At 49.2% G+C, this 12025-nt stretch overlaps 1 protein-coding gene and 1 pseudogene across 1 annotated transcript in view; one reads left to right on the forward strand and one right to left on the reverse strand.

Moving 5' to 3' along the window:
- The window catches only part of LOC138498532 (zinc finger protein 850-like), a 511734-nt gene that overhangs the window by 448572 nt on the left and 51137 nt on the right, over nucleotides 1-12025 (reverse strand). Inside the window, exon 4 of the mRNA XM_069622312.1 lies at nucleotides 5332-5466. The gene's annotated coding sequence lies outside the window, so the exon portion shown is untranslated. The remainder of the gene's footprint in view (nucleotides 1-5331; nucleotides 5467-12025) is intronic.
- Nucleotides 1-12025, forward strand: part of LOC138498530 (zinc finger protein 585A-like) — a 1446290-nt pseudogene that overhangs the window by 307980 nt on the left and 1126285 nt on the right.

Raw genomic sequence — 12025 nt, forward strand, 5'->3', positions numbered from 1 at the left:
CTGGTCTCTCACCCACAGCAAATGATTCCCCAATGATTCCTTAAGACATATTTCACATTTAAAAACATAGCATTTGAGGTCAGAGGGAGATTAAAAGGAGCCCATCCAGCCAGGACAGTTACTAGTCCAGTTGGTGCCCAGGGCGAAACACTATGATGCGCCCCCTGCGCTCTGCATGCGCGCCACTCCCAAACTACACCCCACAGTTAAGTAACTCCTACCCAATATCAATAAATCACTGCTATTCAAATGAAACAGGTTTTATTACATTTGCGAGTCAAGAACTTTGCAAAAATGCAAAATGCTAGTGTGGGAGTTTTTTCAGTCCAAGTGTGCCACTTTGATGAGTTGCTTAACTGTGCAACTAGTAGTTTTTAACATTGTTGCTGAATAAATATCCTTTAAAATGCACAAAATTTGCATTACATTTGATCAACAAACCCCACCCCCCAATTGAGTACTATTCAAACAGCCTGCCGCAAAAGGAATGAATTGCCTTTTGCAACTATGGTCCACTTTTATATTGATATTATATTTGTATCGCACTTGTACACACGTGTTTCAGAGCGTGAAAAGGGAGAACAAAAACACCACCACTCATCCTATGTACATCCTTAAATACATCTTCGCTGCCTTCACCATCGCTTGTAACCTGTCCGATTTCGACTGGCACTCTGCCATCATATTAATAGTTGTGGTAATAAAACACAACAAATCCACAATTCTGATAGTGACACCCCCTCCAAAGACTGAACCTCTACCACCTCCACGTGCTTCACCACTACAGCAGGACTGCCCACCACAACCAGCTGCTCCGCCCGCACCTTTTGAACTGCTGCAGCTGATGTTATGACTCACCTTAGTGCTCAAAACCTTACAGGCCTCCACCTGTGCAACACACTCCTAAAATAAGCAACATGATCCCCACCACAATTACACAACGTTGGTGTACATACAGAGACACAATCCTTAATATTATGGGGACCACCACACTTACCACACCTTCTCTCCTTCCTACAAGATAGCGCCACATGGCCATACTCCTGACACTTATAGCACCTAAGGGGGGCTGGGACATAAGGCTTCACCCGAAACCCCAAAAACACATGCTCCGGCACCTCACTCCCCCTAAACCAAAAAGCTACAGTCATAGAAATGATACCCCCATCAGAATCTTTCCTACCCAACCGTCACACCTCCAAAACCCCCAACTGCAACAAACTCACAATGTCCCTGTCATGCACACAAAGGAGGTACACAATAAATCACTCCCTTACACACTGCACCATCCTGTTCTGACACAGAAACAGGATGCCTCCCAAGACATCCCAAATCCAATCCATCCCACCACCAGGAACCCCTGCAGAGCCCAGGGTACCCTGGCCTCCCAATGCATCACCCTCCCAGGTGCAGCAACCCCTGCAGACCCCAGGGTACCCTCACCTCCCAATGAATCACCCTCGCAGGTGCAGCAACCCCTGCAGACCCCAGGGTACCCTTGCCTCCAAATGCATCACCCCTCCCAGGCGCAGGCCTTACGCCATCTTGCACCCCCACCCTCAGCAACCCCTGCAGACCCCAGGGTACCCTGGCCTCCCAATGCATCACCCTCCCAGGCACAGCAGCCCCTGCAGACCCCAGGGTACCCTGGCCTCCCAATGCATCACCCTCCCAGGCGCAGGCCTTACGCCATCTTGCACCCCCACCCCCAGCAACCCCTGCAGACCCCAGGGTACCTTGGCATCCCAATGCATCACCCTCCCAGGCGCAGCAACGCATGCAGACCCCAGGGTACCCTGGCCTCCCAATGCATCACCCTCCCAGGCGCAGCAACCCCTTCAGACCCCAGGGTACCCTGACCTCCCAATGCATCACCCTCCCAGGTGCAGGCCTTACACCATCTTGCACCCCCACCCCCAGCAACCCCTGCAGTCCCCAGGGTACCCTGGCCTCCCAATGCATCACCCTCCCAGGCGCAGCAACCCATGCAGACCCCAGGGTACCCTGGCCTCCAAATGCATCACCCTCCCAGGCGCAGCAACCGCTGCAGACCCCAGGGTACCCTGGCCTCCCAATGCATCACCCTCCCAGGGGCAGCAGCCCCTTCAGACCCCAGGGTTCCCTGGCCTCCCAATGCATCACCCTCCCAGGAGCAGGCCTTACGCCATCTGGCACCTCCACCCCCAGCAACCCCTGCAGACCCCAGGGTACCCTGGCCTCCCAATGCATCACCCTCCCAGGCGCAGCAACCCATGCAGACCCCAGGGTACCCTGGCCTCCCAATGCATCACCCTCCCAGGCGCAGCAACCCCTGCAGACCCCAGGGTACCCTGGCCTCCCAATGCATCACCTTCCCAGGCGCAGCAGCCCCTGCAGACCCCAGGATACTCTTGTCTCCCAATGCATCACCCTCCCAGGAGCAGGCCTTACGCCATCATGCACCCCCACCCTGCAGCCTGCAGAGTATTCCCCTGCCCACTCACACAGCCCCCGCCAGCAACAGCACACAGCACCTGTGCAAGAACGGCCGCCACTCCCGTAGCCCCCCCAATGTGTTCCGCCGGCGCCCCCACCTCCTTCCTCCAGATCTGCACCGCCGCAGGAGCCGCTCCCGATGCTGAGAGTCTCAGTAGCTAGTTCCGCCCCCCGGCTGTGGCAATGCATCCTGTATGATGACGTGGAACTCACGGACACCCCTGCTGCCGAACTCGGCACCACGCCCCTAGCCGAATCCACCCTGTGCCCCGGAAGTGCTTCATTCATTGGTCCGGAAAAAGCACATATATGACTTGGAGGTCACATGAGGAAGAGCAGACGGGCCATTGCTAAGGTCCGTTTTTCTAATGGGATCCAGCCAAGACCGTAGGAAGTCATGTGGAGAATAGTGGGCGGCCCGTTGCTATGGTCCGTTTCTCGGATGGGAACTACCCACTAACGTAAGGGAAGGATGACGGGTTAACCCGAAAAGTAAGGGAACGTGGTACTCTTTAGTTCCTTCACACTTTCACCGTTGGATGTATTTCACATTTGAAAGCGTAGTATTTGAGTTCCCAGGAAGACAAATTGGACCCCATGCACCGCTCGAGACCTCGAGGAGTGACTGCAAATTGCTCGGACTAATGATCTGCATCTGCAAACCCAAAGAACAGACATGCGCAGTGCTGAGAAACAGATCCTCAGCGCATCCGCGGTAAGCATGAGGAGCCGGGCATGCGTACACCATGGAACATCACTGCGCATGCTCAAGGATACAAATCGTCCGCAGAGGTGTAAACATGCCGGCGCTGAGACAGCAATAGCACATGCTGAGCGCTGAGAGAGAATCACCAAAGTATGCGCAGGAAAAGGATCATGAGACGCGCATGCAGACATTTCAGAACATATTCAAGGATCTGCGTCCCGGGCAGAGATGTTAAACATTCAGAGCGAGACACTATTCACTAGCGCATGTGCAGTAAAAAGGATAACAAGGGCGAGGGAGGGCACTAATTCCCTCTTGTCATCTTGGTTTAATTCTAGTCCCTAAACCTGCATCTGCAGGCCGACCGTACAAGGTATTCATGTGTCAGCTATTCAGCTCAGTTCCTTCATATTATAGTGCGTGCATCATACCTGCCTACATTTGAAAATCAAAATTCCTGAGATTCATGCCCAGGCCACAGCCACACGAGACTCCGCCCATTTGCACATGGCTCCGCCCACACGCCCCGCCCTCCTATCAAAAAGGTAAACTCGGTTGTTGCTTTCAATCCAATGATTAGTGCGTCTTCTCTCCTCAGGGCTTGGAGTAGTGAAGAGAGCCTAGTCCCAGGGAGACACCAACCAAAGTGGAACTAGAACAGACCAAGAGCAGGTGAGAGATTGCCGGGAGATTTCTTTTGCACCAGGGATCATGATTTCAACTCCACCAGATCACTCCAAATCGAGTACACGATATTTGCACGCTGCCGCCGAAATAATGCTGCTTTCAATCCACCAGCCATTTAAAGTAGGAAAAGGTAACATTTTACTGTTACATGAGTGTTTTGACGCAGGAGAAGCTAAGCAACCCCTCCAGCACTCTATAGGAAGATAGTGCGTGCTGGGTCAGTAAATTTAAAAAGACTAGTAAAGCCAATTTAACTTTACATGCTCTGGGAGATGCTAGTCAGTCCCAGAGAAGGTATTTAAGCCTTGGGAAGTCTGAAAGACACCCCTGTGCCACTGCACTAAAGGTGCTGTGTGACACACATAAAAAGATGATGCCACTGGAGTTGCTTTAAGACTCCATAACCACATAACACAAAAGTAAAACACACACAAAATACATCGAAGAGTGGGGAAAAAAGGCTCACACTCTTCCCAGGTAAAAAATGTAATCCCAGAAATCCAGCAAAGTTGCCGGGGGGTCTCAAAAGGTAAGGGAAATTAGCACATTCTTGAGAATTCTCCCTAACAGCCTTATGTAGCCCTCTGGAGTGCAGTGGATGCACCTGTGGCTTTATTTCTAGCACCTGTGTTCTTTTACCTCCAGCTGGAGGCTGGAGATAAATCTCAGCTGTATTAGTGCCGGTTTTCGGCGCTAATACTGCCGTACATGGACTTGATATGGCTGTAATTCTGCTTTGTGTTGTCAGGGCTATTAGCGCTGGCTGTAATAGCACCAGTTCGTTTTGGTGGCTGAAGGAATTAGCTCTGACTTGTGATCTGGTGGAACGGTATTGCTGGTGCTAATTCCCTTACCCCTGCATTTAAAGGCTACTGCCTAACTCGCGATGAGGCCCGTTATTGTTTACTGTGGAAGTCTGGGCTTAGTGCCAGGCTAATCAGTAGTTTTGGAACAGCCAGGTACACTATGGCTAGTGTAGCTTCTGGGCTGCAACACAATGGTCTTGGATGTGTTCCAGTAGTTCTTTTTGTTTTGGTTAATAGTATCCAATATTTTGATAACAATAATTAAGTCCTGAAATACTACAATGGACTACCAAGCTTCTGGGCTAGGCCGGATATGAGGGAGATTGTTGACTGATGTCAGGATTGAGCAGCAAAAGAGGGGCAGGTTCTCCGTAACACTGACCCCTAGCCCACATAAAACACCAGTAAGGGGAGGCACAGTACACTCCTTACTCACAAATGAAGCCCTATTTTGTATGTATTAAGCCATACCACACCTGGAGGCAAAGGGTTCTGTGTGCGTGGTTTGTCTTGAAATGCTGCGATCTGTGCACAGAAATCAACCTACCTTTTCCAAAATGCCCAGCTGCCCATCATCTTGGGAAACAAAGCCTATAAAAGGCCATGCCACTCTCCAATCCGTGCTCAGCGTTTGCAATTCAGGTGAGCAACTATTACCTGTTAGCAACCCGGTCCATGTGGCGTGTTTTCTTCCTACGTTGCTGCCTCCTTGTTTCTTCCTGGATGTTTTTCATTCGTTGGGCTACCGTCTGGCTTCAAGATGAACCCCTGCCCTCTGCACAGTTTCCAGACCTGAATGAAAAAAAGAAGCAGATAATGGTTACCGAGCAGCATGTCCATGCAAGTTGAATCCATTGTAATATATGATGCATGCTGGAGTGTGTCAGGCATCTGGGCAATACCTTCTTATCTATAAAACTACGCTGGAGACCTGTTGACTGCCAGAAGTGCATTTGACCTTTGCGCTAATACTTTGTTAAAAAATGCTCAGTGTGAGGTAGATATCTCCAGGAACTCTAAGCACTCGGGTGAAGAGTTCATTCATAGTAACAGCGTGCTTATGGAAGGGTGCCGATATAGCGAAGCTAATGAGAGTGGCACTAACATCGCGGCTGCCCACCTTATACGCAACCAGAGAACTTCTCCTCATTAACCTATCCAACAGCATTATGAGCCCCTTGCAAAACCGCCAGGTACAAATCAGTGATGGGAGGGGAAAGAAACCAGGGAAAGGAGGGGACGAAAAGGGTTGGAGCATAGGTTACACGCTCATTGCTTTTACCGCTCTCTCTCCTCCATGCAGGCAGTGCAATTCACAACCAAGGATTACAGACTACATGACTGGTTGATTCCGCCACAAGAAGGTTCAGAACATAGAAACCCATTTCTTTTGGGGGACCTGGGTGGAGGGGCTGTTTCATTCCATTGCTGCTATCCAGTCCTGCTTTGGAGTCTGTGTGCCATCATCACTTTTACATCTGCGTTCCCTGGGAAATCCGTGACGACCCCGCAGGACCTCAGGTAAGGTGTTACAACTGATGGGCATGGAGAAAAAAAAGAGCATCAGGCTTTAAGACATATAAAAGCTTTCAGCTTTTATCGATAAAAAATCTTCAGGCTTTTGGTAAACAACTTTGCTAAAGGTATAAAAATCCAGTTTCTGGGAGGAGGCAGGCAGTGCTGGTTGTGAATCCTAAAGGAATGCCATCTGACTGGAGAGCAGAGCTCGAGGACGAGCATCGAGCTGGAACAACTTCCTCCATTATGGCCATAGGGGAGGGGTTAATATTCACACCTTTATTCTGCATGGATTTTGAAGCTTTTGGAATTGAATGTTTGGGCTCTAGAGACCCAAAGCTTTTCTTTTTGCGACAACTACTATATTTGATTGAGCTGCACAGGGAAGCAATCCTTCCTATGGTAATCAGCTCACTACCCATGGAACGATTTTATTCAGGTTTGGCTTATGTTTGCATCATGGTCAATTCCAATTGACACTACATTTGTTAAGGCACAGTTACCTTTTTTAATGCTTTCTGCTAAGTGACCATGATGTTTGGATAGGTGGTTTATCCACCTGGATTTGATATTTTAGAATGTTTAGATCGTACAAACCACATGCCTTTGAAAGGATGGCAGACAGAAAACGTAGAATAAAACTAATCCAAATGACCAATATAATCACTGCACCTCTTTGCAAGGAACAACAAGGTTTATTATATGCAAAAGGGTCTCAGACAGTTCCATAGAACGAACCTGACACAGTGCTCATCTTATCTCAAGACGTTACACCTTATATAGCGTGGAAAAACCCAAATTAACAATACTATGCTTAATAATGAGTACAACATAATCCCACCACCCTCATTGGCTACCACATATAGAACATGCTAATCTCCCACCCTGTAGTCCCATGACCGATTGGCCACATCCACGCTACCCCCATTTCCATAGACACGTGGTCCCCTACATAGTCACTGCCGAACCCACATGTGGGATTGGTGCGTCCTTATTGATAAGCTTGTAAATCTGGGACCATCACATGATGTTCACTCTCCTGTTCCAGGCGCGATCAAAGAAACTTTACGAGGCCAACCCTGCTTTTGATGAGACAGTAGGCTTCCTGATTAACCTAGATGCCATGGCGCACGCGAGCTACGCCTCCCAATTTGTACAAAATGTATTGGCATCAACTCTGCTACTCCTGTCCCGAATCACAAGACTTTCCAGACACAGCTCCCTGCCCTTATCTCCTCACAACCCCAGGTGCCCATGGATGGTGTGACAAGGGCACCGTTCTCGAGTCTGAATTTCAAGGATTTGTTTGCTTAAATTGTGCGTCTAGGTTTAATTCATATGGGGTGTCCGTCCCAGGGTGAGGGCAGTAGTGTTCTAAATCATCGGCTGGCTTGTTGGCATTACTCAGCCACGTGCACTATTCCCATGAATTTGTCCTTCAAAGGGCACATCCCTTACTGCTCTTTTACCAACTAACATTCCGTTCCCATCACATCCAGACCCTGCAGTTGGATACAAATAGTGATTATCTGCGTACAATGAATGCCTCTGACCTCGGCTTCTCTGCTGGGGGAATGGAAAAAGGGCTTTGTTTTTGGAGCTGGTGTTACCGAGCAGCAGATCCACACCAAGTCCTGAATTCTCATCTGTTCATCGTGTGCTAGGCCTTAACATCCAAAATGGCGTTACTCCTATCACTTTTACCACACTGACCTCGTTTCTACCACACTACCCTACTGACTCCATCTTCCCCCATATTGCACATCAATACGTACTAATAATACAACAACTAAACACCAGCCAATAAAGGTGCCCTATCTATAACCTCTGCAACTGCAACATTAATACATTTTTTGCTCTTACTGTGTTGCTATATGTGGGCCTCTAAATGTATCGGACCTAACTAAGACAATTTATACACTATCCATGGCACACCCTTCATTCTGCTCCCACAAGGTGGATCACTGATATATTTTTCTCAAACGGAACCTTTCTGCCTGGCTGGGACGCTGTACATGCATTCAACACCATCCCAACACCTTCAACAAGGACCTAGGCTCCAGTCCTACAGCTCTCTTCTCCCTACTATCAGTGGACTGTAATGAGTATTAGAGATAGTTTTACCGATTTTCAATATCACTTTGGGAAAGTGGAGAGGTATTGAGAATCCCGTTAAGTTTATGAGGCCATTTAGTGGGAATTGGGTGTAGTCACTGGCCCTCATTCCGATTTTGGAGGTAACCATGGAGCTATTAGCTTCATGGCTGCCTCCAAACCCGCTCCGACTCCTCCATGGTGAATGGAGGTATTACCGCCCAATTCCAAGGTTGGAGGGGGCGGTAATTCCCCATTCACCTTTTGCCCTTCCCCATTCCCATTTCTGCCCCAAAGGGCTCAATGGGAATGGGGAAGGAGGTAATTACGGCACCGTAAATTACGGTACCGTAATTACCTCCAAAGTCCCTTTGCGGGTCCCGTACTTAACTCCTGCTAAAAGCAGGAGTAAAGGAAGGACCCGCAAAGGGAACTCGGAATTGGGCGGTAAGGGTTTTACGGCACCGGTCTCGTTACCGGTGACCGTTAACCCTTACCGCCCTCCTCGGAATGACCCTTACTTTTATGGAGCTTTTAGGTTTTTTGAGATGTTGCCCCATCTTGAGCAGACCTACAGGGTAGACAAAGATAGCTGTAATTCCATTCATAACCTTTTGCATATGGAGTGTTTTATGTGTAGTTACAATAATAGTGGCAATGTGTTTTTATTACTTATATCTCCTAATAAAATAATTTCACTGTACAGGACAGTGTATCAAGTATTCATTATCGAGAATCAAGTCAGAAGCATTGATGAATGCGTATTAAGTGTGGGGCATCTATATAAAGTACTGCATATTGTCTTAATGTATATGGTTCAGGTTTTGATAAGGAATGGATTTGAACAGTAGACTCTCAATAAATTACATGACATTGCTAAATCAGTCCTTTGTAGATGGTGAGGATCTAACCCGCTACTGCACGGGTTTGTTGCCTACTCTCTCAGGTATATGCTTTTATCTACCTCTATTCCTGCCACAGTCCCTGCTGAGGGGAGGTGGCCTAGCACACTCCCTTTGGGGTGGACGAAAGGCTCTGTGAGGTAGAGGTGATAAGAATCGTGTCAGAAAGCCATCCCAGAAGTCGCATGAAGGGAACACCTGGGCCCATGTTTTCTAGAAAAGGGGAGCTCCTTTATCGTGTGCAGCAAAATCCAAAGGGCGATGGTAAGGATTGTCATCAAGTGCTGATCCATAGAACGTTTCAGAAAGAAGTGATGGAACCCGCGCATGTGCAAATGTGACCACTGGATATCAGGGTATAGCAAAAACACAAGACCAAGGGCCTCTTTAAGACCCTGTCGGTAGGGGGTTAACGGCGCCGGTAGAGCTGCCAGCGCCGTTAACCTCCTACCGCCTCATTACGAGGCCTGCTCGCGGGTCCCGCTAAGGACGCCTGGTAAGCGGGTCCCGCGAGCAGACCAGGATGCTAACAATGGCCCCGTCATTAACGGGCCCGTTGTTAGTATCCTCCCCATTCCCATTGAGCCCTATGGGGGCTCAAATGGGAATGGGGATGTACCGGGTCTGGGTTCCCTGAATGGGGAAATACCGGGCCCTCCAAGGTCGGAATGGCCCGGTATTTCCCCATTCAGGGAACCTGGACCCGGTACCCGGTATGGGGGTAGCCATGCCGCTAAAAGAGGCATGGCCACCTCCATACTCGGAATGAGGCCCCATGTCCTTTCCCGATTTCACAGACCCATAGCCTTCCTCAACAAAAAGAAAATACCTCATTGCTGAAATAAGCGGTCGCGGTCCCCTTTTGTCGGAGGTGTGATTCACGCTCTCGTCCTAACCATGGAAGTTGCATGGACACAACCCTCCCTCCTTGGTTGGTCAGAGATGCCATAGATATACAGGCCACAGGCCACATTTATTCAACCAATGGTTGGGAAGAGGGTTAGAAAGAAGTTGTGGATAGCCACAGGGAAATGGGAAAACTGGAAATATGTTTAGGGAAAGTACATTGGATAGGTATGGGAAACTGTAGGGAAAGCACCACCTGCACACAAACCTAACTAGCTATCCCTACACCAGCTCTACAAGCATGTCACCTGATACTCTGAATGCATAACTCATACTCTTGTAATGATACTCTGAATGCCACCTTTGAACCAAATCACATCTTATACTCTCAGGACTCCAGCATACATGACATCAGTGGGGGAAGGGCAGCATGGGCAGCAGTGCTTCAAGTGTCAACTCTTCATTCTGCCAATTCTCCTTTTTGACATGTTTTAGTGGTTCATCGCCTCCATGGTAAAGCAGACGCCGCCCTCACAAACTAATCATGCATGATCCACGCCACATATGAGAAGCTTTTCTGAAAAGCATGCTCTGAATGGCATGGGCCATGTTGGCATTCATGTGTCATCATGTCCCCAGCCTAGATTTCTCCTCCACCCCCGATATGTTCTAACACTCCACCCTGCTTAGCAGGCTGCCCAGCACCTGAGAGACCAATCCTCTTCACCAGAGTCCGCAGTTAATGTTATGTTATGTTGTCTTCCCATTGGTATGGTCTCCTGACGCTCACGTGGCTCTGCAAGAAAGAGCGTGGGGTGGGTTAGTGAGGGTAGAATGATAGGATAGATCCAGAACCAGGAGAAACTGGCGTGTGTGTGTGTGTGTTTGTGTGTGTGTTGGCTTGCAGATGGGTTGATTACGTGCACTGGTTGTTGTGTCCATGAGGGTAAGGTCCAGTGTCTGGGTTGTTTGTTGTATGCAGGCGTTTGTTATGTTGGGTGATTGCTTTTGTGTGTTTCATGTGTAGCTTGGCTGGTAGCTTTGGTTGTGCGCACTGGCTTGTTGGATCCGTAAGGGGAAGGTCCAGTGTTGGGGATTGTTTGTTGCACCTGCAAACCGAAACCGTCAGCACTGTGAGAAACCTGAGGGTGTTCTCACTTTTTCTCCCCCACAATCCTCCCCTCAGGTGGCCAGGGAAAGGCCATCGCTTTTGGATCCTGACCCTGGGGGCGGGTATGTGAGGGAGGATCACCTGGGAGGAGGAGACTTAGAAGGAGGAACCCCTTAGGAGGGACACAGTATCCCACATTTCCTTTTTTCCATGAACATGATGTTACCCAAACTTTCATGGGCTATTTTAAATCATGTTCCATCTCCCCTGCCCATTTCCAACAAACACTGGGAAGAAGAAGAGGCGACTGAGAATAGTGAGGATTACCTCTGAGAAACACTTTAAGAAACAGACGAAAGACTGCTACCAAGCACCACTAGGTTGTCAGGGTCAGGCAATCAATCACAACCATGCACACCCGACTTCACTTAACTGCCCAGCAAGGAATAAAAGGTAGGGGATGAAAGAGCAAGTAGAGCGAGCTGGGGATGCAGAGTGAACCATGAGAGCCAGAAAGTAGGGCAGCCTGGAGAGTTTGGACGAGAGCAGAGCGGTGAAGTGCTGGCCTGGTGTGCGTGAGGGGCTGCAGTGTGGCTAGGGAGGCGTGTCTCCAGAGAGCCGAAGAAAGGCAAACTGCAGCCTGCTGGTCATGTCCATCGAAGTGCTAGTTTCCCTGGGCAAATTACATAAAGTCCAGGTGGCTCAGAGGCAGGTGGTGAGACCCTGACCTTTGCCTCATCCCAGTGAGGTCCCGCCAGCGATGTGCTGCTCAGGGTAAGAAGAGACCCAGTGGTGTGCGTGTGGCTGTAACAGGAAAACTGTGCTGCAAGAGTGCCGAGCGGCACAAGAGGGAAACACAGTGAACTGTAATTGAATCTCC

Source organism: Ambystoma mexicanum, chromosome 5q, assembly GCF_040938575.1.
Source record: "Ambystoma mexicanum isolate Mex_15411 chromosome 5q, UKY_AmexF1_1, whole genome shotgun sequence".
In the NCBI taxonomy this organism is placed as follows: domain Eukaryota; kingdom Metazoa; phylum Chordata; class Amphibia; order Caudata; family Ambystomatidae; genus Ambystoma; species Ambystoma mexicanum.